Here is a 24,659-nt window from a genome sequence, read left to right on the forward strand (position 1 = left end):
AATCCCAAACCAGCCTGCAAAGAGGCCAAAACACTGCCATAAAGAAGCCTTCACCAAAGAGCAATCTAGGAATGACAGGTGGATGGATGAATGGATCAATCTATAGCTGGGTCATACCCACAGCAGAAGCAAGACGTTCTGAACAATTTTTTCCCTTTCCGATTTTCAAAAGGATAGTGTAAAAATGTCTGCTGAACTGGAGGCAAGGAGAAGTGCAAGAAAGATGATGATGTGGCATAATGAGGTTACAGACCAGACAACAATAAGTCTGCAGTGTAAGAAAGTTATATAACTATTTTCCAAGTTGCCTGTACTTTCTGTACAACTCAGAAAAAAACCTAGTCTCTACCAAGAGAGCATATTGCAGCAAGTCTCCTCACTGATTTAGGATGGTAGCATTTACCTTTCCTTATAAGTCATCAGAGAGACAATTGCATGTTGTGTAAATACAGTTGGGACATGAATTAATTTCAAACCTATCACATAATCTGATGAGATTTCCCTTGAGATCTCCTAACACTTTGCAGCACTGTGAGCCATTATTTCCATACTTATTGGAAGTAACTTCTGAGCCCAGGCAAGGCACAATATTCCCACTGAGAACTGTCATGACAGGAGTGGAATTAATTCATATTGTCACTATATATATCCAGGGTCTTTTTGCCATTATTACCATGTACCCCAAAATATGTTTAAATCCATGATAATACAGTATACCATATAACAGTATCATTTGGGGCATTGTAAATTTGGACATACATTCCTTTTTCCATATAGAGTACACAAGCCACATTCCATCTGTATTTACATAAGCCTGATGCAAATTGATCATTTTCAGTGGTGGAGCTCCTGGTTTGTACCAGTGTGGAATCAGAACTGAATCTGTGACATAACAGAAGTACCGAAGATCCTTTTAAGATGAAATTTATTAAGGAGCTAGACCTTAATCACAATGAGCTGTGATGCTGGTTGTCATATTTTAGAGGATGAGCAAGAAGAAGTTTGTTTTTTTAATTGCAGTTAAATTAATTCACTCTTTCCATGGAGTTATTTAGCTATTTTAAGCATTCTCCAGGTGGTTGCTGTTACCAGATGTGGACAGATCCCTTTGAGCTTCACTATAAAATCAGCCATGCTGAAGTCTTTGGATGTATTGAAGACTCACCTATGTTAAAATAATTTTTTATTTCCAAGCCATTCTCCAGCAAACTTTTACCAAATACTTCTGAGTTATTTTTGCAAGTAAATTTTCTCCATTTATAGTGGAGCGGTTCTTACCTGACTCATACAAGCATGCTTGTAACACTGCAATTTGTCACCACGGAAACAACTGTTCGATCACCATAGATGATGTCACTGCATGAATCAAGTAAGAAAATAATGGAAATTATTTTTAAAAACCCACAAAAACATCAAGTAAACAGCCTTCTAAACAAATTCAGTAACAATTTGGAATAACCCAGAAAGAAATTCAATTGAAGGTGATGCTTTAAATTCAGTTATCAAAATTTTTCAGTGTTTTTTAACCTTTTATGTTTCTCTGTGGGTAGTAGCCACTGAGTAAAGTCCTGTAAAATGGGTTCTAGCAAGCCCATCTCATAACCAGCACCACATCTCACAATGAGATTGCTGCAGCTTCAAACCTGTCTTTCCCAAAACTTTCACAGGAAGCTGAGACACAGCAGTCTTCTCCCTAAGGGCATGCTGAGACCTGACTTGTCCACTTAATTAGCCACTTAACCATTCTAGCTGAAAATGCAGCTGTCTGCAAACAGCCTACCACTGCCCAGCAGCTTTAAATATTATATATCTGTATCTTTATCTATCTCCATTTTCCTGACAGAAATAACCAAAGGCCAGAAATCTTTTCAGTTGTTGTGCCCTACACACGTGAATGCTACAGTGACATCTATTTTATGGATCAATGTTGATTTTCATCCAGGATCCTGTAAAGCTTTGAGGCAAAAACCTTGGAAAGGGAAAGAGTGATACTACTTCACAATGAAGGGCAACCTTTTGGAAATTTACCTGTAACTCAAGTACAAATTCAGAATAACCACATTTTTATTTAAATAATATATTTCTGTATTTAGTAGGCAAGTAGATAAACTCATTTATGATTCTGGTTAAATTTCTTATAGCTACTGGTAACACACAGCTAAAAATGCAATTTCAAGGTGATTATAACTTTAGAAATAATAATAAATCATATTTACCATAACAGTCTTAAAGCTTTATTATTTTGTCACATTTTGCATGAAAAGATAACCTCAACTTTATTTCTGAAATTATATCATTGATGCTGACTTAAAAGCAGCCACTTTCATCACTATCACACATGAAATCTCTGAGGGATTAAACTTCAGGAAACACTTTCACAAAAAGGAATCGCATCTTTTACAGCCTTACTAATTAAATGTAATTAATTTACTAGCACCCCAGAATTGCAGATACTAAAAAAATAATAAAATCCTCAATCATTTTTGCTTTGCACGTGATAAATGCTACAATCACTCTTTTTAGTGAAAATACAGTGGAAATAATATTACATGACAGCAAAGTTCATCACAGCAGGTCAACTGAGATTGGTGGGATTCATTAGCATGTATGTGACTGGTAAATAGTTGAGTTAATTATAGGTTGAGTGACATATTTAGAAAACTATGAATCACCTTATTTTGTGAATTTAATCAACCTTTGCTCTTCCCTGGATAATTCAGTGTACATCTGCAATATTAAGATGGAACTGAGGCTTCACTCTGCAGCCCTCTGAAATGCCAGTGGTTTGCAAAATTTCAAAACCATCAACTACATTAAATACTGCCCTTCAGCAGCAACGAATTCACCATAAATAAAGTATCATACCTATGAAAAAAAGAAAAATTAAAAATAAAATTAAAAAAAAAATAACCCAAGAAGCTGAAGAGGATACTTTCTTCAACTGAAGTTTTAGACAGATTTATGCTGAAATATTAATTTGCTTTGTTTCTAAGAATAAAACAGTTAAGTATACAAGATACCAATGCAGAAAGTCTATTTCTAAGGAAACTTTCAAAAAAAACCAGCTCCTGTTTGAAAAATTTAGTCAATCCTCAAATGCTTCTTAGCGTTTCTTAGTCCAATTAAATCCCATTACAAAACAAAAAATTGTACTGCATGTTCCAGTTTTGGCTCTGAAAAATGCCACTTTCAAAGGCAGGAAACACCTTTTTTTTAAAACTTAGCTTTATTTGGAAATAAGTAACAATTCCTAGCTAATACGAGCTATTCATTTATTTTTCATCAGATGCCTTCTGATCTCTTAGCACAAAGTTTTTCTTCATTTCTGAAAGACATTCTATTAACACTTATTTTGATATTGAACATGACAATATTTAGGTAACACAGTGGGCTTTTCTATGTAAAATTTAAGCTGTGAATATACGCACTTGCGAAAAGGGCAATTACTCTTCAGTTTCATATTTTGAATATGCAAACAAGTTGCTTGTGGATTACTGGCAGCTACAGCTCAGGTTCTGACACTGAACTGTTATTAATACACAAAGCAATTAATGTAATTATAAATATGGGTAAAATATCAACACTATTTGTTTTAGTTAGTTACTAGAAGGTAAAATACTTTGTCAGCTGTAATACAATGCAAATTGTTGTAAATTGTTCAGTACAATTATAATACACATATATTCAAAGCACTACAGTTTATATTCTAGGTCTGTCCTCCTGGGATCAATTTATGATACTTTATGTTGGGTAGTTTGTCTTGACAAAATAAGGATACTTTGTTCACGTGTTGCTACATTTGGCTATCACACACTTAATGTGTCTGTAGGATTACAGACCCAACCATTGCATCGTGAATAGGGATACACACTGCTGGGATGCACAGAGAGATGGGAAGCAGAAGGCATTGTTAGTGTCTATACAGAGAGCACCACATGAGTGTGCATCTGCCTCTCCAATTTGGAAACACTTTCCTCAAGCAAATGCAGGAAAAAAGCATAACAGAATCAACAGTAGGTGGTATACATTTTTTCACTGTTGGCATTGGTTTCTTGAGTATTCAAATTAAAAATCCCACTTGGACATTTACTGTCTTTACCCCATGCATGTAGAGGATGTAGTGACAAGCAGTGACTCTGCTATGGAGGCTTAGGAGATCTACAGAAAAGATCCCTGCAGATAACAGCCAGCTAGGCGACTAATGCAACATGGACAAAACACACATCATAAGGGGACCATTTCTTTCTTCCATATTCAAATTCATTAATCCATTTAAGCAGAAAAAAGTGCCTTCATTTTCCTTCATTTTCTTGCACTTGAGCTTTGAACTTGTGTTCAAACTGGTATTATAAACAGTAACAAATCTTAAACAAGACCGTTCCAAAGCTCCTTATTAGTGCTTTATTTTTTAAGTCTGACAGTTGTGTAACATGTTATTGACATCCTCAACTAATAACACCATGTGTTACTTGACAGCACACACCATGTTTAGCAGCTTGACTCAGCCAAGGCGAGTCCAGTTAATTAGAAGAAGCTGCTCCCAGATTCCCGGGTATCAAAGTAGCATCCTTGTAAATACACATTTACACACAGGTAAACACTTCCTAGCTCTGCAAAGTGAGACAAACAGTTGCAACAACATGCTAATTCACAAAAGTGAAATAGCTTTAATGCATAACTTCTTAACGTAACTTTGACAAATAGAAGGGATAACAGCCAAGGTCCACATAACTAAGTACAACACAGTGCCTAGATGGGGAAGCAAATTAAAAATGAACAGGGAATTGCTAAAAGCTGACACTTTCCCAAATCAAACCAAATTGCTACTGCTGAGTTCATACTGACTGATGTACAGTCCTGCTTTATTTCCCATGCTCCACGTGGCTGATTCAAAGCTCACTGAGAGCAATACTGTCCTTTTTGGACGCAGCCTCAAGTAAGAGTATGAACAGACAAAACAATTTAGTTTAGACAAAATAATTTAGTTTAATTAACTAAAACAGTTCTGTTTAATATCATTACCAATGGTCTGGATGAGGGAATTGAGTGCACCCTCAGTCGGTTTGCAGAAGATACCAAGTTTGGTGGGAGTGTTGATCTGCTGGAGGAGAGGAAGGCTCTGCCAAGAGATCCAGACAGGCTGGATCGATAGGCCATGGACAATTGCACGAGGTTCAACAAGGCCAAGTGCTGGGTCCTTGCACTTGTGTCACAACAACCCCATGCAGTGTTACAGGCTGGGGAAGAGTGGCTGGAAAGCTGCCTGATGGAAAAGGACTTCAGGGTGCTGGTTGACAGCTTCTGAACATGAGCCAGCAGTGTCTGGAGAGACTTTTCTATGAAATGGTGGAACGATAAGGGAGGAGTCCTTCCCTACTGGTGTTATGGTTACAAGTCAGGGAAGAGAGCTATAGTGATGAATATTCATACCATTATGTCATCTGAAGCGGGGGAGGAGGTACCCAACTCAGCACAGAGAGTTGGAAGGGGTGGGGTTTTGCCGCATGTAAAAGTTGTTCTGGGGTCTCAGCCACCGATGGAAAACATCCCTGCCTTGCAGGGACAGCAGCAAAGCCAGGAGATGCTGCCTCACCCCCACGGCCTGCCCAGGACAGCCACTGGAGCACTGCCACCACTCACTCGCCACATGGAACCACTGCCTGTGCCAGAACCCCGGCCAGTGCTGGGACCACTGAATCAGAGAGATCGGAAGTGAAATGAATCACTACTACCTACAGCCCAGCCAAGCCAAGTGGGACAACACATGGCAGGGAACAAAGAGATTCCAAACTGGCACCACCACTGCAGTTAAAACCGGAACTAACCGGGTGGTGTGTAGTGGCCAGTTTGGTAGTGTGTCTCCTTGTGAGCAGTGCAATTTTCCTGGGTTTTTGCTTTTGCCCCAGTTCTCCCATTGTTTTCTTTTGTTTTGTTGGGAGAACAGGGGGTGGTGGCAGGGAGGACCCTCTGCCACTCTTTTCCCCCTTTGTTTCTGGGGGACCACGTGAAGCAGAGAACTCCCTTTTCCGTGGGTAAGCCACTTCCCTTGTATCCTTGTGGTGCTGCTGGTTTTCCTTGTTAGTAAACCGTTATTTTTTCACTTATAACATCCTTGCATTTTTTGTCTATCTCACAAGGGGAATAAAAAGGGAAGGGGTTTCATTTTATTGGAGTTGCTGTCCCAGTATTTGTTTATAAACCAAGCCAACTGGTTACAGAATAGAAGAAGATCTATGCATGACTTTTTCTTGGTAACAATACTAAGCACAAAGGCAGTTTGAAAGTGTTTCTGAAGAGCTAAAATATTTATGTTTTTCAATAAAGCCCAATTCAGAATTCAGATAATTCAGTCGGTATCTGTAAGTTCTTTGTCTGATCAGAATACATTCTTTTTCTTTAAGGAAGACTATTTTGCTTAGTTGGTATAGAATCTGTATTCAGTATCCTCCTTCCAGGTGCCACTTCTCAACATGGCGTAAGTCGCTCTGCACTTCTGGAGGGGTCTTGTGAGCCTTACATGTCTGCAAGACTACCAGCCACCTTCCTGGCCCCTACATCAGGCCATGCAACATTGGGTGACCCAACTGCAGAAGACAATCAAGGGACTGCCCCCACAATGGGTGACTACTACCTCCTGTCAATTGACAGCAATGCCCTTGCAGCAGTGCTGAAGAGCTCCATGCCCTGTGAAAGGGCTTTGTTCCATGGACAAAAGAGGCACAACCCTTCCAATTGAACTTCCCAGTTTCTGGCTGCTTGTCACCATTTAACATTACTTTCTGTGTTTAATGTTTCAGATTTGTGTGCAGTTTAAAAAAAAAAAAAGGTTAGAGCATGCCAGTTATTCCTCCAAGGTTTCAGAACACAAACTTTGCAGTTCTTCTGCAGTTTGGCATAGTCTGCTGCAGATGGAAGACAGATATCTTTCCGCCAACGTTAAAGAGGACCAGATTTTTTTGTTTAGAAATTTTAGCTGTTTAGCACTTGCAGCTGTACAATCAGCCAGACCAACCCTTACCTCTGTAACAAGCGCATACACAAACGAACAAGGGAGACCACTGCCTGCGCAGGATTCACACATGCAGAGATGTCTGGGCTGAATTGGGACTGTCTTGATGGTTACTTTTGGAAAGGAAGGGGTCAACTTTTTCTAATCTGGCTTGAAAAGCTCTGAAACTCACATACCTTTCTACCATTTACTGAAAAGGAAGGAAAACAAAGCTGTCCAGTAGCCTTTTCAGCTAATGTCAGACAGGAAGGTTTGCTAATTCTGAGTCCTTCCAACCCAAACATCTGAGAAAAGTTTTTGAATTGGTGCATGCTCTTGCTAAATCGGCTGTGCTCCTTTGCCCACTGATGGCTGCCAACTTAGATCGACCTCAAATACTCCAGCTTCCTCCCCCCCAGTGTTACAGTTGCTCTCTGCTATCACACCTGATTTTCCACAAAAGTTTCTGCACCTTCCAGGTTTGTCACAACAGCCCTTCCAGCATAAGTTGGAGCCAACTTGACACAACAGATTTTGTTTTTCTCTAGGAGACACACATATGCCACAAAGACTGCAGTTCATCACCTACGCACTTCAAACACTCCTGAGCACACCCAAGTGGGATAGCACTTTCTCTTTTGCCACCCTTTTTTTTTTCCTTTTAAAGTAAAAAGTTGCTTAAAGCAAGTCCGTTTGAGGTTAAGTTCCTAATTTATGCTCAGTGCGCTGTCTTGCGCTGTGTCCAAAACTGGCACAGAATCATTGCAACTTTTCCTGAAACCCTGTGCACAGCCTGGGAAATGAAGTTACTTCTGCTCTAGTATCCCTTGAGCTGGAATACTTCAGCACTTCAAGATTTCTTCCTTATGCAGAAGGGTGGTGCCTGCATGACTGTGTGCATGCAGGGTAAAGTGTCCAGAAGCAATGGAAAGTAAGTCATGCCACAAAAGTCCTACAGTGCTTACTCCTTTCTTCCTTTCTGCATGACATCTTACGAAAAATTCAGGGAGGAAACGAATGCTGACAACTGACAGGCAATGGGCAGTATCTTGAGGAAAGCAGGGAAATGTGCTACCCTACGGACAAGGGCACGGCTGGTGGGAGGAGAGCAGCCAGACGTCTGGTTCGCTCCCAGCTGGGGATTAAGAAGTTACAGGTGAATCAAGGCCACGTGCCCTACTAATAGCAGCAGCTTCCAGCTCAAAATAAGAAGCAGGTTCACACATTTGTTCTCCACTTGGGTTCAGACATAAGCTGCAACACAGATGTTCACAGGGCACAAAGGGGACACCCAGCAGAGCTGGCTGCAAAAGAAAATTTACAGGAATGGCAGCAAGTTGCCTTTTACAGCAGGCTCTCTAGAGAGGCACTAAAAGGGAAGATCATTCTGCTATGATTCTTTTTTTCTGAAGCTCTTCCTTGTGTAAGGTCTCACTGCTGCCCATCTCCAGAGACTGCAAATGAATTAAGAAGAGGAAAACGCCAAAAACATGGAAAAGCAAAATAAGCAAAGGAGAAAACAAAGCAGAACAAATGAAACCGAAGAAATGTACCACAAAGGGGAATAGATTAAAAGGAGAGTAGTAAGGGCATATCAATAGATATGAGAAATATTAGGAAAACGCAAACATCGGAAACACTGAGATCTTTTGCACAAACTCGGAAAGAATAATTACATGTAGAATCCTCTGACAGGCCTGAATACAGGTCTGAACATCCAAGAGATCTAGTAGTAGGGCATTAAGTGATCCAGGCAGGTACCTGACCCCATACATAAAACTGAGACAATGGTTCTCCTCCAGCTTTTGCCAGATATCTTGGGACCTACAGGTGAAGCACATTATGCAGATATGCTGCTTTCAAATTCTTACAGAATAAGCGACTTGCTGCAAAAAACCATTTCTGTGGAAGAGTCCTCTACACTAAAAACTGCTCCTGGATCTTACTCATAAGAATTCAACCTCTTCCCAGCTGTAAATCTCTTCAAAGTTTCTCATACTGACCAAGGTAAGTTCAACTGCTACATTCATGTATTCAAGAAACATTTTACTCCTTTGAGCTGAGACTCAAAAAAAATTGTCTAGGTCTATAAACTCTCTGGAAACAAGAAAAATTTCTAAATCTTCTCTCATTTATCTTTCTCCATTGCTAGGAGCTCAGCAGAGTTTCAAGTACCACAAAGTGTGACCCAACTTTTAAAAATTAAATCACCTAAAAATTGCTTTGCTATATGCTAGAATGTATTTCTGAAACTGCCTGAACATTTTCTGTAAATGACTGACATGAGATACGAGTTTCACTGAAACACCTGAGAAAATTTCCAGGAACTTCAGTGTACCCAAGTTTTCAACCTTTATGGCCATCTTCTTCCCAGGAATTAGTTACATTCATAGCTTTACTACCTTCAGCAGTTGCAAAGAAAACCAAAGCAAACGCAGACGTAAAGCTAGAAGAAGCACAGCCTCAAGTATGGAGGGATCAAGAGTAGAGCTACTTCTTCTGACCCACTGATTTTACCTTCAAAACTTCTACCTGCTCATGGAGACTCACCTTTTTGCTCATCTGAAGTTATTTGTGGGTTTGGCTACACATTTATTTCTGAGTAACTGTGAACGTCAGACCCTTCTGAATTTCTGCCCTACAAAAACCATTTGTGCTATTGAAAATTCAGCCTACAAAGATCCATCATTCTTTCCTATTCATGGCAACTGAGATCTATCAAGAGCTTTACGAAGTTCAGCATTAAACTGTCAACAAAACTCACACACTCCCAATCATCCAACACAAAACATGAATGTATCCATTACACTTACCTATTTATTGTAGATACTTTCCAAGTTTCAAGATGCACATAATCAAGAATGGCTTCAAGTGCAGAATCCAAGATCTGAAAAACAGATTATATATATATATATAAAAGTCATTAAAAGTATATGGCTTAAGTACATAAAATTAAAAAAAATATTGTGCAAAGTTTTTATTTAGAAATGAGTTTATGAACTAGCACTTCTGAAGTTGTGCATCACCTGAGAAATGTTCTGGGTGATAACAATGATGGTATGATAATTTATAGTGTATTTAAAGTATATAATATTGTATAGATTCTTAAGCAACTTCTACACACAAGTTCAAAATAAGTAGAAAACTGAAAAAAATCAAATTTTCAATTAGCAATTTTGCTACAATTACTTGCAATGAAAAAACAAAACCAACATATTGAGTATGAAAAAATGCCATTGGCACATCAGAAAATATAAATGATTTAGGAAACCACAAGCATTCTTATATACATTTAAGCAATATTCTGCCTTTAACTTGGAGCAAGACAGTGGCATGAATAGGGAAACCACATGAAAAATCAAGAGCATCATTGTGTGCATTACTTCTTTACTGTCCAAAAATGCTGAACACAGAGGTTCTGTTACAGGTGTGAAATTCTGGATGTACATTCTTGTAAGGATACATATAACATCTAATCACAATTAGTCTTGGAGTCTCTGTAAATTTTCCTGGTGATTCTCACGCAGTGACCCTGAGTGCAATGCATTTGATAAATCTAATGTGCTTAAGAAAGCAAAAGGGAGGAGGAAGATGCACTGGTAGAAAGAAACAGGCTCAGCAGACCAAGGAAAGACACACAGGAGAAAATAAAAACAAAAAAAGAAAGAAAGTTCATGTGTCCAAATGCACTTGGTCCAATCTCTGTTCTGGATAATCACCATCATGAGTACATGCTGTACTGAGTATTTCTGCAGCATCATTAGCATCTTTGCAGTCTGCAACAAGAAACACCATTTCACACAGGGCTGCTATGCAGTCCCAGCTCTTAAATATAATTAAGAGTCTATATTAGAAAAAGTCTTGCCTCTTTTCTTTCCCCCCAGTTTTGCCTGAGCTTTTCCCAGCAGCTGCAATACTGGTACCCACCACATGATTCCCAGTGAAGGCAAAGAGAATCAGTTACAGAACACTCTATACCCACTACGCATCAATGGTCACCTGGCTGGGAGCACCTCTGTGGCCCAGCTGAAGAGCAGGCATTTTCTCCTCCAGAGGCTCGGACAACCGAAGGAGTCCTAGACTCCCTCTGTTCCCTTCTGTGAGCTGGTAATTTTCAAGCAGAGAGATGAAATGTAAATATCAGCATGGATAATTATTTCACTACTCATTTTTTGCAAGATAATCAGACAGAAAAGATAAGACTCACTCTGAGAAACAGAAGCAGTAGAAATTTTTATCCAGCAACAGCATGAAAGATTCTGCCAATTCTTCTTACAAAAGCAACAGTTCATTGATTTGTAGCTGCTGCCTACTTTCATGTGAAAGAACAACAACAACAGAAATTCCTCACTGGTCTTCTCTACATATTTTCAGGCAATTGCTACAAACATGACAACTTCTAGGATTATTTATTCTATGCACTATGTTTCCATTCCTGCTGTTGATGTCAACTGCAGACAAGCCAGGCTCAGAAGCTCAGATTCAACCACAAAGCCACAAGTAACACCACTACATCCCCACCCTTTGCATCTCCTACTCAGTTCCCCTAAAGGGATTTCCACAATAAAGTCACAAAGAGAATGTCATTAAAGTTAATGCAAAAATCAGCCAAATACCACTTAGAAAGGAGTGGGAGCTATCTACTAGATAATACCGATAAAAATCTGCAAGATCAGAGGGTGGCCTGAAGTTTTCCCTTTATTTTCAACAGTAATGTCTCCCAGTTTCTCTACATATATTTCTTCATCAGTTAGCCTGGTAACCCCTTTTCCCCATAGAATCACAGAATCACAGAAAATCTCCAGTTGGAAAGCACCCATAAGAATCATTGAGTCCAACTCTCTGCTCCTCACAGGACTACCTAAATCTAGACCAAACAACTAAGAATGCTGTACGGACACTACTTGAATTTTGACAGGCTTGGTGCTGTGACCACTTCCCTGGGACCCTGTTCCAGTGACTGACCCTCAATCAGTGAAGAACCTTTTCCTAAGGTCTAATCTGAACTTCCCTGAATGCAACTTCATTCCATGTCCTTGTGTCTTGTCACTGGTCACCACAGAGAGGAGATCAGCACCTCCACCTCTGCTGCCTCTCTTGAGACATTCCCTAAGCTATGCCTTCCCTCTTACTTATTGCCTTCATTACTTACTCAATTAATGGATGCCCATTTTACCTTCACTTGCAAGGCCTCTACAGTTGACTACAAGCACTCATCTTACCACACCTTGACGTGAATTACCACTCATCAGATGAAGCACATTAACCACCTAAATGCATGCTATTCCCTGGCTGTAACATCTTCAGCCAAGTGACCTTCATGACAGGTAATAGATTCCAGGGACTGAACTGTCAGGTCCAGCAAAACTTGTGTCATAAAGGTAACCTTCAAACACTGACCGGGTGTAAAATTCTACTAATTCGATAATGCATGAAATTATATTGCTCAAAGACACATCTCAAGTGATTGTTGACCTGAGAATATTTACAGAGAAATGTTATGAATTATTGCATGGCTGAGCTAGCTCTGTGACAGAACGTTTGCAACCAAAGATAAGAACAATTGTGTGTAAGTACAAGCACACAATTTGCTGTGCATAATATTAGCAGTGTTTATTTTAGAAATGACCACCCACCTGACTGTCCTAAAAAACCTCCTAGAGTTGCTAGAAGATGCCAGGGAAGGTTTTTGCTTGTACCAGACTTTCTATCTTTAATAACACCAGCTGTCGCTTTTACAAACACATCATGCCCTTCACAGTTACCCCATATTCTGCAAACATGAAAAAAACCCAAACTCTCCGACAGTTACTAACATCTGCTTCATTTACTGGTTCTGACAAACTGAAGGACATAGGCATGATTTAACAGATTGCTCCTCGCAACGAAACCGTGCAGTCCACAAAAGGATTCATCAAATGCCCCTGTCAGAGAGCTTTACAAAGTGTAGCTTAATGAATGCATGCAAATTACTATAATATATAAATGCCTGATACCACTTCAACAAGTAATGTGCTTATGAAATCTATGGAGAACGGTAAGATAGATCAATCTAATTTGTCTTTGAAAAAAAGTGATTTGGTTTCCTCCAGGTAATTTCAATCTCTCTTTTTTTTTAATGCCTTGAAGCACGCATTACATACAATGAACCACTGCTTTAGACCCTAGAAGATGTGATTATTCAATAGAAAAAGCATTCAGCAACAGACAAACTGGAAGCACACTGGTACACTTCAATATTTTCCTTCAATGTTTTGACATGCTGGCATTTTTAAAAAATTGGTTTTTCCAAGCCTTGCTGCATTTAAACAGCCCCTATTTTTTTTGCCATTGCATGATGTGAGGTTGAAGCCTGAGTGTAAGTCAGGCTGATATTTACAGCATGAGGAAATGCTCAGATATGAAAGCACATCAGAAAACAACATGCATCCAGGATGATCACTGCTGCTACTGTTTTCAACATTATTGATCTAGAAATCTGATCTTTTTTTTTTTCCATCAAGATAAGGAAAGCATAGCTTATGAGCTAAAATGATTTTCGATGAACAAAAAATCAACATTTTCTAGAGCTTTATTCCCCCTGAGAACTGAAAGTTCTTTTTGCTGACTTGAAAAAAAAAACAAACCACCAAAATTCTTTTCAGTATTTTGTCAAAGCAACTAAAACCCACAATCACCCTTTAAGAATTTGTGTAACAGAACTTCTCTAGTTTTTTTATTAAAAAAATACATAAATATGAAAAAGAACACAGGAGAGTAAGCACATCAGAAACTGGAAGGTGCAAAGTTTCTGGACCTTGGCTTTACTATTTAGGTCAGGTCAGGCAGGTTTGAAAAAGAAAGAGGACTGAGAAGTACCATGATTATCTCCTTGTAAAGACTTTGTTTTCCCTGAAAATATCAGTCAGAAGAGCTTAGCTACAGCTAGGACTCTCTGAGGGCCATTTTTCAAAGGGTGAGTAGGACCTTTACTGAAAAAAAAAGAATGTAGAAACAGTGATGTCTCGAGTTGAGATGGATTGTATCACTGTTTCTGCACTCTTTATTTTTCAGTAGAGGTGCTACTCACTGTTTTTAAAGAAGTCCTCAGACCATCATGCGTACTAACATAGAACTGATTCTTGATATATAATTTTCAACCACCTTCTTATACCTTCAGCATCCCCCCTCATCTACAAACTATGAATACGGAACACAAATTGTCTGGTCTCTTCAGTCACACTCTTCTGAAGTCTGTGATACAGGTCCAGGTTGCAGTTTACCAGTTCTTTTACATGGTATTTATTCAGCCTACAACTCTCCAGCTGGAAGACACCTATCCCATTCTACAGAATTCAAGTTTTCTTAGGAAATCAAAGCAACTCTCATGCTGTAATCACAAAAGGAAAACAACCAAACACTAAGTAATACTTTCCTGGGTTCTTGGTTATGTTATGCTGGGAGAAATCCTAACCAAGTAGTCTAATAGGTAAAATAAACAGTTTCAACTTTTATTTTATATCATAGAATGACAGAATCATTTAGATTGGAAAAGACCTCTAAGATTATCGAGTCCAACCATTAATCCAGCACTGCCAAAATCACCATTAAACAACGTTCCTAAGCATCACATCTACATATCTTTTAGATACCTCTAGGGATAGTGACTCAACCACTTCCCTGTGCAGTCTGTTCTAATGCTTGACCATCCTTTTGCTGAAGAAATTTTTCCTCATATCCAATCTAAAGCTCTCCTGGTACAGCTTGAGACCATTTCTTCTTGTTACCTGGGAGAGGAGACTGAACCCCACCTGTTTGCAACTTCCTTTCAGGTGGTTGTAGAGAGCAATAAGATCCCCCTGAGCCTCCTTTTCTACAGGCTAAACAACTCCAGTTTCCTCAGCCACTCCTCATCAGACTCGTGCTCTAGGTCCTTCATCCATTATGTTGCTTGTTACTCCAGAAGGAATTGCTGTTACTGTCAAAGCTAGACACAAGTTTTGCTCGGTGCCTTAGGCAATATGACCAAGATGAGCAGTACTTGGTGCAGGATTCTTTGTACCACGGGATCAGAGTTTCTGCACTGAGAATTAACTAAACTGTAAAATAAGAGTACAGGTTGGAGCACCATGTCAGAAATGTATTGTGATCTCTTAGTTTTAAAGACATTAACCTATAAAATCCCTTCCGTTCTGTTACACGAAATATTCAGTATGTGCCAGGCACTGGGGAAAATGCTTTTATTTCTGTGCAAATGAATATACATTAGAGCGAGTATTTATAACATTTTTCTAGATTTGGATTTATATAACTGACAATCAAGGGGCAATATCTTTAACACCATGTATCACTTCTAGATGCCAGTTAGCAATATTTACCAAAGTAGGCTGTTTCTCATTTTTACATCATTTCTTTGTATTCAAATTTGCAAGATCGTAGGTTCTCCAGCTTTGCATTCAGTCGAAGACTAAAACGGGGGAATAAATGGACATGACAAACCTTCCTTTACTATACCTCATTTCTCAAAATATCTCTTTCAGGTTCCATCATTGCCATCCTTATTTAAATTTGTTCCTTTTAGCATAAATCTACAAGTACAGAAAAATGTCTCCCCTTTTGACTGTGCATCAAGGCCAAGAGATTCACAGTTGATGTAGGTAAAAAAGGCAAATTAAGGAAACTCTATGTCACACCTTCTCTCTTATCTCCTGAACTCATATAAAATTATACTAATTATTGTAAGTAAAATCCAAGCTTCTAACTTCTCCCTGAAATAGAGAGAAAATTATTATTATTGGGAGTCAATCTTCTTATAGCTCCCCTAAGATGTAACATCTAATAGATTTTAGGGTAAAAAAAGAACCTCTTACACAGATTTCAGTTTCAGTCTAATAAACCAGCTTCAATAAAGCATATTAACCTGCAGACCATCACTGACAAAATTATACTCATACTGTGTGCAGTGGAGTGTGCTACAGGATAATGCAAGAAAACATTTTTTAACCTGGTACTTTGTGGTGTTTTTTTCTTTTTCATCAGAGATATCAGCATTTAAAGTTGGGGTGCACTGCTTTAACAAAACAGCTGGGAAGCAGAACCAGTCCACCCAGTCCCACATCCCTACCCACTAACAGATTCCTGCCATTCATTGCAGCAAGGATATTCATCCACAGCTGCTTCAGACAAACTACCTATACTGGACAGCAGCATAATCAGCAACAGCAAATGGATTTAGGCCAATTCTGAACTGACAGTAAAGTAGACAAGAAAGTGAAATCCTTGCTTTGATTAGCTTCTTGGTGAGCTATTACAAACCCATATTCCCTGTTGAAAAAAGAAAAATGAGGAGGTTTATAAGATTGTAGACCTTTTTCTACCCAAAGAAAGCAAATTTCTATGGGCTTAAAATGCCCTTTTTTCCCTGACCTGTGGGAAAAAGTGAGAGAGGACTCACTGCTCTAAAGCCTGTCTCAAAAGTAGCATCCAAGGTGCAAAGACTCACAACCTAAAATATTTCCGTGCAAGTTCAAAGTATCGAGCAACTTTACTGTGGTAGACATTTCTGAAGGGAAGGGTCCCCACCTGCCGTGACACAGGCAGAAGAAGCACACAACACAGTCACTGCTTTTAGTTTAGCAATGCTAACCCAAGTCAGCTTGCTGTATCTCTACAGAGTATCTGAGATACGAGAAATGTGCTGCCATCATTGCAGCCTAGAGGTCGGAATAGAAATTTCAAAGGAACATACTTTTGGGGTTTTTTTTGTTTTAAAAGCAAGGCAGAAGCACCAAGCTGCACTATTTCAACCCAGTGAAAGACTCGGTAAAGCAGCTGAATGCAATAGATGCAATAAATTTCTAACACTTTCCCTTTTCTAATTAAAGTGACAATTGTTGGAAAACCCTGTTCAAATAATCATAAGAAATGTAAAAAGGCGTTCCAATAAGTTAAATATAGATAATATTTTCACAAGACTTGTGAGGACAACACAGGTAAGTTCAGCATGACCATGACATTCAGCTGCCCTGGAAAGTCCTTAAACACTAGAACCATAACATCTGAAGATTATGATACCTTATTCCTGCATAAAAGGAGGAATCACCCAGAACTATCCACCAGTAACATCCCCCCTCAGAAACATGGAATCATTTAGGTTAGAAAAGACCTTTGAGATCATCGAATCCAATCAGTAAGCCAGAACTGCCGAATCTGTCACTAAACCATGTTCCTCAGTGCCACATCTACATATCTTTTAAACACCCATGAAGCTGGTTATTCAAGCACTATCCTGGACAGCCTGTTCCAAAGCTTGACTGCTCCTCAAGGGACTTGTCTTCTAGACCCTTCACCATGTTACTCAGAAAAATCCACAGGAAACAAGAGGACCATCACGTCCTCCTTGAAATAGACACCTACTGCAACAGGGGCCAGCTGCGATTCACAGGTGTTTGCCCACATTACTTGAAAGAAAGAAAAGCATAATGTTCCCTCTTGTCTCAGAAACAAACATGGAAGCTGTAGCTGTAAAGAGGAGCAAGATCAAACAATCTGAGAGGAGTTTAGGAAGTCTTCCTGAGCAGTCATGCCTGCTGCTAAAAGGAACCAAGACATCATTCTCTGAAAAGTCAGAAATAATGAGGAATAGCTTATCAAGATAAGGATTATTAGCAGACAGGCTAGTGGCAGAATTAGTTCACCATGGTGATGATAAAACAGTATTAGGAAAGCAGAGGAATTTTAAGAAAAGGCAGCTAAAAATACCTGTCTAATGCACACTGCTCCAAGTCCTTCTCATCTCCAGTATGGTGATGCTTCAAAGTTAACTGTCCCAACAGACAACCCTGTGCTCTGTCTGCTAGCATTCCAGTGAAGTATAGCATGCAGTGGAAGGCTTGCAGTCTCTGAGGATTCCATGTCTCTGTGAGTGATGAGGATAGCTGCATTTTGTTCCAGTTACTGTGAATTAGGAGCAGAATCCCATTGCCTGGCACGCTTTCAGCACAGGCTTCAGCTGAGAAAAGTCTGGGTACAGTGCCTGGGCTGCAATATTGAAGGAATGCGCTACTCAGAAGGATGAACCAGGTTTTGTCCAGTTTTCTGTTCTTGCTTTGCCCAGGTGGACACAGTGTTTTTTCCACAGAGATACATGCACAACACACAAGCCCTTGCTAGTATCAACAACAAAAGACCAAGACCAATGTCCTAAATGTTTTTTGGGAAGGGAGTTGACATCCCCAACTCCAAGGGTCTGGCAACAGCAAGGAAATTCTTACACTGACCTCAGACTGTAACCTTCTGTAACATCTGTTAACAACCAGAAGAAGCCACTAACCTCTGCATTAAACATAAAATCGGTGATAGTGCAAACACATGAGCAGTGGTGGGTCTCCTTTTTAGCGTCTTTGGTAACACTATGATCTATTTGGTAACACTATGATACATTGATCACATGTATAGTTTATTTTTTTCCAACTCCTGTAAATGCTTCTATGTATTCTCACAAAAACTTCCCTAAATTTACCAAATTCTCTGTTCAAGTTATTTTGGTTTTCTATTCAACTAGTGCATTTGGAGTTTATTCCGGAACTTTACCTCTTGGAATGTTTGAAAAACTTCTTTTAATTTTGAGTCTAAATTCATTCAGGACTAATTAATAAACATATCATCTTGAGCAGCTATTATGCTTCAGCTTCAACAGCTCTCCTCATTCCCTGGTGTTTGCCCTCCCAAGGAATTTAGAACAGTTTTTTTCCTGGACATTATATACAAATTATAAGGAATGGAGGCTTAGCATATTTTGTCAGAAAATCTGACAGAAGGAAACCAACCACTGGGAAAATGTATTTACCTTATTTTTACACTAATGAACAAAAGGCAGATGCTGATTTTTTTTCCTGATTACTCTGGTATAAACCAGGAATGATTACACCCATATGGAGAGCAAACCATAACCTATGGCCAGCTGAACTGCATCTGAGCAGGCATCTACCTAGGGCTACAGTGAAGATTGTGAGCACCAAGCTGTCAGCAGGGAATAAATTCCTAATAGAGGAAGGGAGAACAGTAGGTAACTGTCATGTAAGAGTCATCTTTTAGAGGACTTGGAAAATGAAAGGCATTGACCATACATTTCCTTCAGTCCAAAGAAACTTGAAAACCAACTTCTCAGGCATCTAGACCTCCAACTCTCTAGGTATCTAGACCTCCAACTCTCTAGGTAAATGCTTCACCTCCTTCAGGTCAGATTGGACACTAGGAAAAGGTTCACTGAGAGAGTGGTCAGCCACTGGAACAGGTTCCCTTAGAAAGTGGTCAGTAACAAGCCTGTCACAGTTCTAGGAGAATTTGGACAATGTTCTTAGTCATACAGTTTAGTTTTAAGTAGTCTTCCAAAGAGCAGGGAGTTGGGCTTGATGATCCTTATGGGTCCCTTTCAACTGAAGATATTCTGTGATTCTATGTCTATGCAAAAGGCAAGTTTATCCAATCCCTGTTTTTCAATGTAACCATCACACCTTTGTATTGAATTCAATACCATTCAAATGTGTTAAGACTGGTCTCAGGACACACAATGCATCAAGCCTCTCCAAGTTTCAAACCACTCTGCTGCTGTTTCAAAGCTGTGGTGGCATTGCCATGAACAACATCGAGACTTCTCACTTCTTGAACCACCATGTCTGAACACCCACAGACCCCATATTTAAATACCCAAGGAAGTCTGACGTGCAGGACAGAGACATTAGACAGAGAGAAATACGTGCCTCTAAGGTTCAGTTCCTTTCATCCTAAATATGGATACCTAAAACATAGGTGAATTCATAGATGAATTACACACAGCTATGGGTCCAATGATCATAAAAGGAATCTAGGGGGAGTAGCTTTGATGTAGGCACTTATGCTGTAGATAAGGTAGTTGAGACAAATCTTACTGATGAAGTCTGCCTCAGGAGAGCTGGTATTGAGACAGATTTGAAGGCACAAACAACCGTTCAAAGGATGGGTTTTCAATGACACCATGATCTAATCTATAAGTTTTTATTCAGTCCAGCTTTTTCTATTTGAATATTAAATAGAAGAATTTGAGATTTGGTTCAATGATAGCACCAAGAGAAGTCATCAGGAAGAGTGATTTATAAGAAAATATTAAATAACTAAATATAGCTGTGTAAAGATTGACTAAAGCCACTACTGAAAGAGAAATATGATAATTATCTACAAGCTCTGGAAGGATACACACACTAAGGATTTTTTTTAATAGGGTTTTTCAGGAAACTACAGCTAAGAGTAATGTGATTATACTGAGCAAAGTAAAATTGACAGGGAAAAAATTTCTAATAATGAAATGCATTCTATTGTAGAATAATCTTCCAAAGGAAATTGGCTGAAGTCCAATCACATCTAAAGCCTGGACAAAGCCTGTCCATGACTGGACAAAGACCTGCAGAGAACAATCCTGCTGCAAGATGGACTAGATGACTCAACAGCACTTTTTCATTTTTAAATTCCTATAATTCCACTATATAAAATAATCCACTAAGTCAAAGGGAAGAGGGAAATAGGTTTAGCAACAACTGCACAGCTGTCTCTTCTTCAAGGTCTGCAGGCTGCAATCAGTGTAAGACACACTGATTGCACTGAGGAAGGAAACATCTGTATTGATCAGAGCATTGGATTAATACAGGGCTACAAAGTCATGTGCCTCATGTCTCCTTCCCCCCCTTAATAAAATAACACTACCAGAAGAATCAACCCTGTGTTGTAAATGCATCAATCATGATTTTTGCTGCACCAGCTAGTCATAATTGGTTTAAACTTTCTTCAGCTCAGATGCCAACTGGTGTTAAACAAAACACAAAAAATACATAGCCCGTGGGCATATATTTCCACTGAAATAATCTTGCCACTCTTCAAGGAGTAGAGCAACAATGTTTTCTTGAAGGTGTGATGCTCATTTTTAAAGCCAAGCAATAGTTTACTCCTTCATTTTGAAGAGGCTTTGACATTTTATAGCTAAAATATCTTGTTGAGAGTCTGTGCTAATATACCGTCTGTTTTCTGTTACAGTTAGGCTGCAAATAACAGAAGTCTTCTTAAAGAATGACAATTCAATTTAACTGTGGATTTCGTTTCCCTCTCCAGAGAATATCAGATGGTCTTAACAATACGTATATATACATAAAAATATATTTTATGAAGAAAGTGCTTTGAACTATAACATTAGCTTTCTACAACCCATTGCAACTCCACTTTTCTCACAGCAGTTGCACTCTATAATGCTGACCAAATCCCTTCTACCCACTTCATGGAGAGGTCTGAGATTTCAGAGAATCTAGTTAGGATATAGAGCAGGAGACAACTTTTCTACACAAATGCCATTTGAAGAATATATCTGCACACCATAGGTCTTTTGTTTTATTTTTTGTTGTGAGGGGTTTTTCTGCCTCAAGTGTTCAATTAAGCATACAACAGCAGAGACAGGATTTCTGGTTTTCAAAGGAAGGAATATTAATGGAAATCTATGTCTGCATAACAAAACAGTGATCAACAGCTCACATCTTACACTACTGATTCTGAATTATTCATGTAATTTCTCCTTGATTTCTTCCCCCTTTCTAATGAACTTTCGAAATCAGAACCAAAATTCCTATTTTCCTACTTTCCTTCATCAAAGAAGTTAGGAAAAAGCAAATATTTGAATTTTGCCATGCACGGTCCTTCTAAATATTTCTACATTTCAAATTTTTATCTTCTCTCTTTCTTAAGATAATGCTCAACATAAAACATGAACCACCCTTTAACTGATACAGCTGCTAAATCCTACTCTTGGCAATAGAGCTAAGGCAATAAAGTGGCAGCTGTGTCCTTGCCATCTACCTGCACCTTGCCTTAGTAAAGGGAACCCACTGCTTTTAATTGGTCTGAATGCATGCTGAGAGAAAAACCATCTGCTGCATTACAGTTCAAAGGGGTTGGACTCATACTGCTGTGGGATTGGGTTCAAAGAATGACCTGAGATGTCATAAACGATGGAAGATAATCAATGGGAAAGCACTGGGGGACAAGAGACTGGTCTGTGGACTGCAGGAGTGCAAGTACATGCCTGGGGCAGCAGGCAGGGATAGGAAAAGGAGCAGACAGGGAATGGGCCCACATGAAGCAGCATTTTATCATCTTCAAATGACCACGGAGGCCGAAGACACTTCCTACCAGAATGTCCTAAGAATGTGAAGAACTCATTTTATCCTGCAGCTTTCTTGGCAACTTGGTCTGAGCTCTGTAAGCAAAGCCAGCAATAAAGTCTCTGCTACTGCCCTTGGGCTTCTTTTCCACTTGATGTCTAAGCAAAGAAAAACTGAAAAACAAATAGCAAGACCAAGATACGATGAGACACAAGAATGGAAAAAAGCTGATTAAAGCATTTTCCAAATCCCACACAGAGGGGCAGAACAAGAAGAAGTGAAATTACTCTAGCATCATGCACTTACTTTAACACTCAGCATTAGGTACCAGAAATTTTTGGGGTCATTGATTCAGTGCCAATCATTTTTAAGAAACCAAAACTATCTGATATGAAGTCTCACCACAAGCTCAGATAACTATGAAGTACGTAAACGGACAATTAAAGAACTGAAAGGAAAAAAACCCAACTGAACCCTCCCCCAGAAAAACACCACACCAAACCACTTTTATTCAACTGAAAAGGATAACTTGAAAGCTAGAAGCATTTGGGTGATTTTGTATATTAGCATTTAATAGTCCTACTTCAGCGGGAAATCCAGGGGACCAGGTGGTGAAATAGGAAGAAAGAAGCTTGACAGTGATAAAAGTGTGCAACAGTTGTCCTTCTTCTAGGGTAAGCAAAAGGAAACCATCTCAGCTGGAGAAATTAGGGAAGGCTCAGAATTAAAGGTGCACTTTTCAACTTCGAACTACTTCCCAATCCCTCACGCACACAGGGAGAGAAGTTGTGGGAAATCAAAATGCATGAAATTTGAGGGGGAAAATCTTTCCTTTCTCTAAAAATCTTCTAATTTGGGAGTCTGAGTCTTGACTTTAAAACTTAGATAGCTATCAATGGCACCTGCCCTTTTTTGTTTTGAGAGGCATGTTTTAAGCCACTGTCCTGAGGACTCCTCACAGGTTTTGTTTGGATGGTTTTGAGTTTGGGGTATGAGGGGTACAAAAGGGAGCACAAGGGGATAGCCATCTTTAGAAAGTATTCATATGTCTCTGCAGTGTGTCCCAGGAGTTTTTAGGGACTAAGGCTTTTCGTGTGTAGTGAGTGACATGTTCAGATCCTTGTAAAGCCAAAATGATCCTGGGCTCCCCCTCCACTTTGTAACTGTATTGGGTCTAGCTGAGATGGGATTCATTTCTCCATAGCAGCCCTCACAGTGCTGTGCCTTGCACTGTTAGCTAGAAAGGTGTTGATAACACACTAGTGTTTTGGCTACTGCTGAGCAGAGCTGGCACAGCATCAGCACTGTCTCTCAACATTCCTCCGCCTGCCATCAAGGGCAAGATCCTGGGAGGGGACACAACCCGAAAATGGGGGTTTAGAGGTACATGTCTCATAACTTCATCAAGAGTAAAGGCCGAGGTTTTTTAAACACCACATGTTCTTCAAACACCATCCCCAATGCAATCTTAAAATACATTATGGTTCTCCTGCATTAGATTACTCTATAGGTTCAGGTAAAGGGAAAAGAGTTGTCCACAAACCATGAATTTACAATACGTGTAATTAATCAAGATTAATCATAAATACGGAAGACTAAAGAGTCCCATCTTCCTCTTAGGAAAAAAAGGTACACTCTGGCACACCATCTTTTGAAAGATTTACAACCCAAGCATAGGATCATAAGGTCTGCTGGCTACACAGTGTTTTCACGACTGAAAGAAATTTTCTTGCCACTAATAACACCAGTTTAAATTTTAATGGAGCTGTTCTGAAGGAAAATAATCAACATATGGTTGACTTCCCATATATTAGAGAAAACAATAATAACTAAATCAGTATCTTCTGTATAATTTCAGCTGTCTTGGTCATGATGAGTTGTGCATCTGACTCATCTCACAGACATGCATCACATAATGAGAATGAACACAAATCGTTTGCAATGTCAAGGATTGGATTTTACCTAAGACAAAGGAAATAGGACCATGTTATGAGGGGCTACCTAGAAAGCAGCAGCCAGCCAACCGTTACCTCTTTGAGTCACAGAAAATCCCTGACAGGTGGTTAATTGATAATACTGTATCATGAGGCAATCTCTACGTTCTTGGCTTGATTGCTAAGCTTTAACTGAGGGCACATAATCCTGGCTTTTCACAGTGCCTCAGTTTAAGGTGTCATTCTGAACACTTGGCTTACAAGCCCTACATCCCTGCAGAGTTAAGTTCTTATAAGAAATTTGTATCTGCTACAAAGCAGGCTCAAAGCAATCAGTGCCATAGAGGACTTTTTGGGATGCTATATCCTACCAGTTTTGGGCACCAGTCCAACACTAGTAAATGTCAAAGAGAAATCAGGACACTGAATCCACCCAACAAGCTCTTGTCAGGACCTGCTAGATAATGTTTAGGGATGTTAGCTGACATAAACAAAATAGGGAAATGATTAATGGCATCAAGTCTGGCAGGCAGGTTCTTATCCCAGCAGACACTTGGCAGACTGTGGGTTTGACTTAGT

General features: G+C 39.4%; 1 protein-coding gene across 7 annotated transcripts in view; it reads right to left on the reverse strand.

Annotated features, from left to right (window-relative positions):
• Window positions 1-24,659, reverse strand: part of ENOX1 (ecto-NOX disulfide-thiol exchanger 1) — a 375,855-nt gene that overhangs the window by 286,122 nt on the left and 65,074 nt on the right. For 4 of the 7 annotated variants that reach the window (XM_027674320.1, XM_027674318.1, XM_027674312.1 and 1 more), the window contains exons 2-3: window positions 9,802-9,875; window positions 1,279-1,356 (exon numbers count right to left, since the gene is read on the reverse strand). The gene's annotated coding sequence lies outside the window, so the exon portion shown is untranslated. Of the gene's footprint in view, window positions 1-1,278; window positions 1,357-2,672; window positions 2,770-9,801; window positions 9,876-24,659 lie in introns of all 7 variants that reach the window. The other 3 variants (XM_027674315.1, XM_027674313.1, XM_027674314.1) reach the window with 2 other exon arrangements.

This window comes from Neopelma chrysocephalum, unplaced genomic scaffold (genome assembly GCF_003984885.1).
Source record: "Neopelma chrysocephalum unplaced genomic scaffold, ASM398488v2 Primary Assembly neopelma1_25, whole genome shotgun sequence".
In the NCBI taxonomy this organism is placed as follows: domain Eukaryota; kingdom Metazoa; phylum Chordata; class Aves; order Passeriformes; family Pipridae; genus Neopelma; species Neopelma chrysocephalum.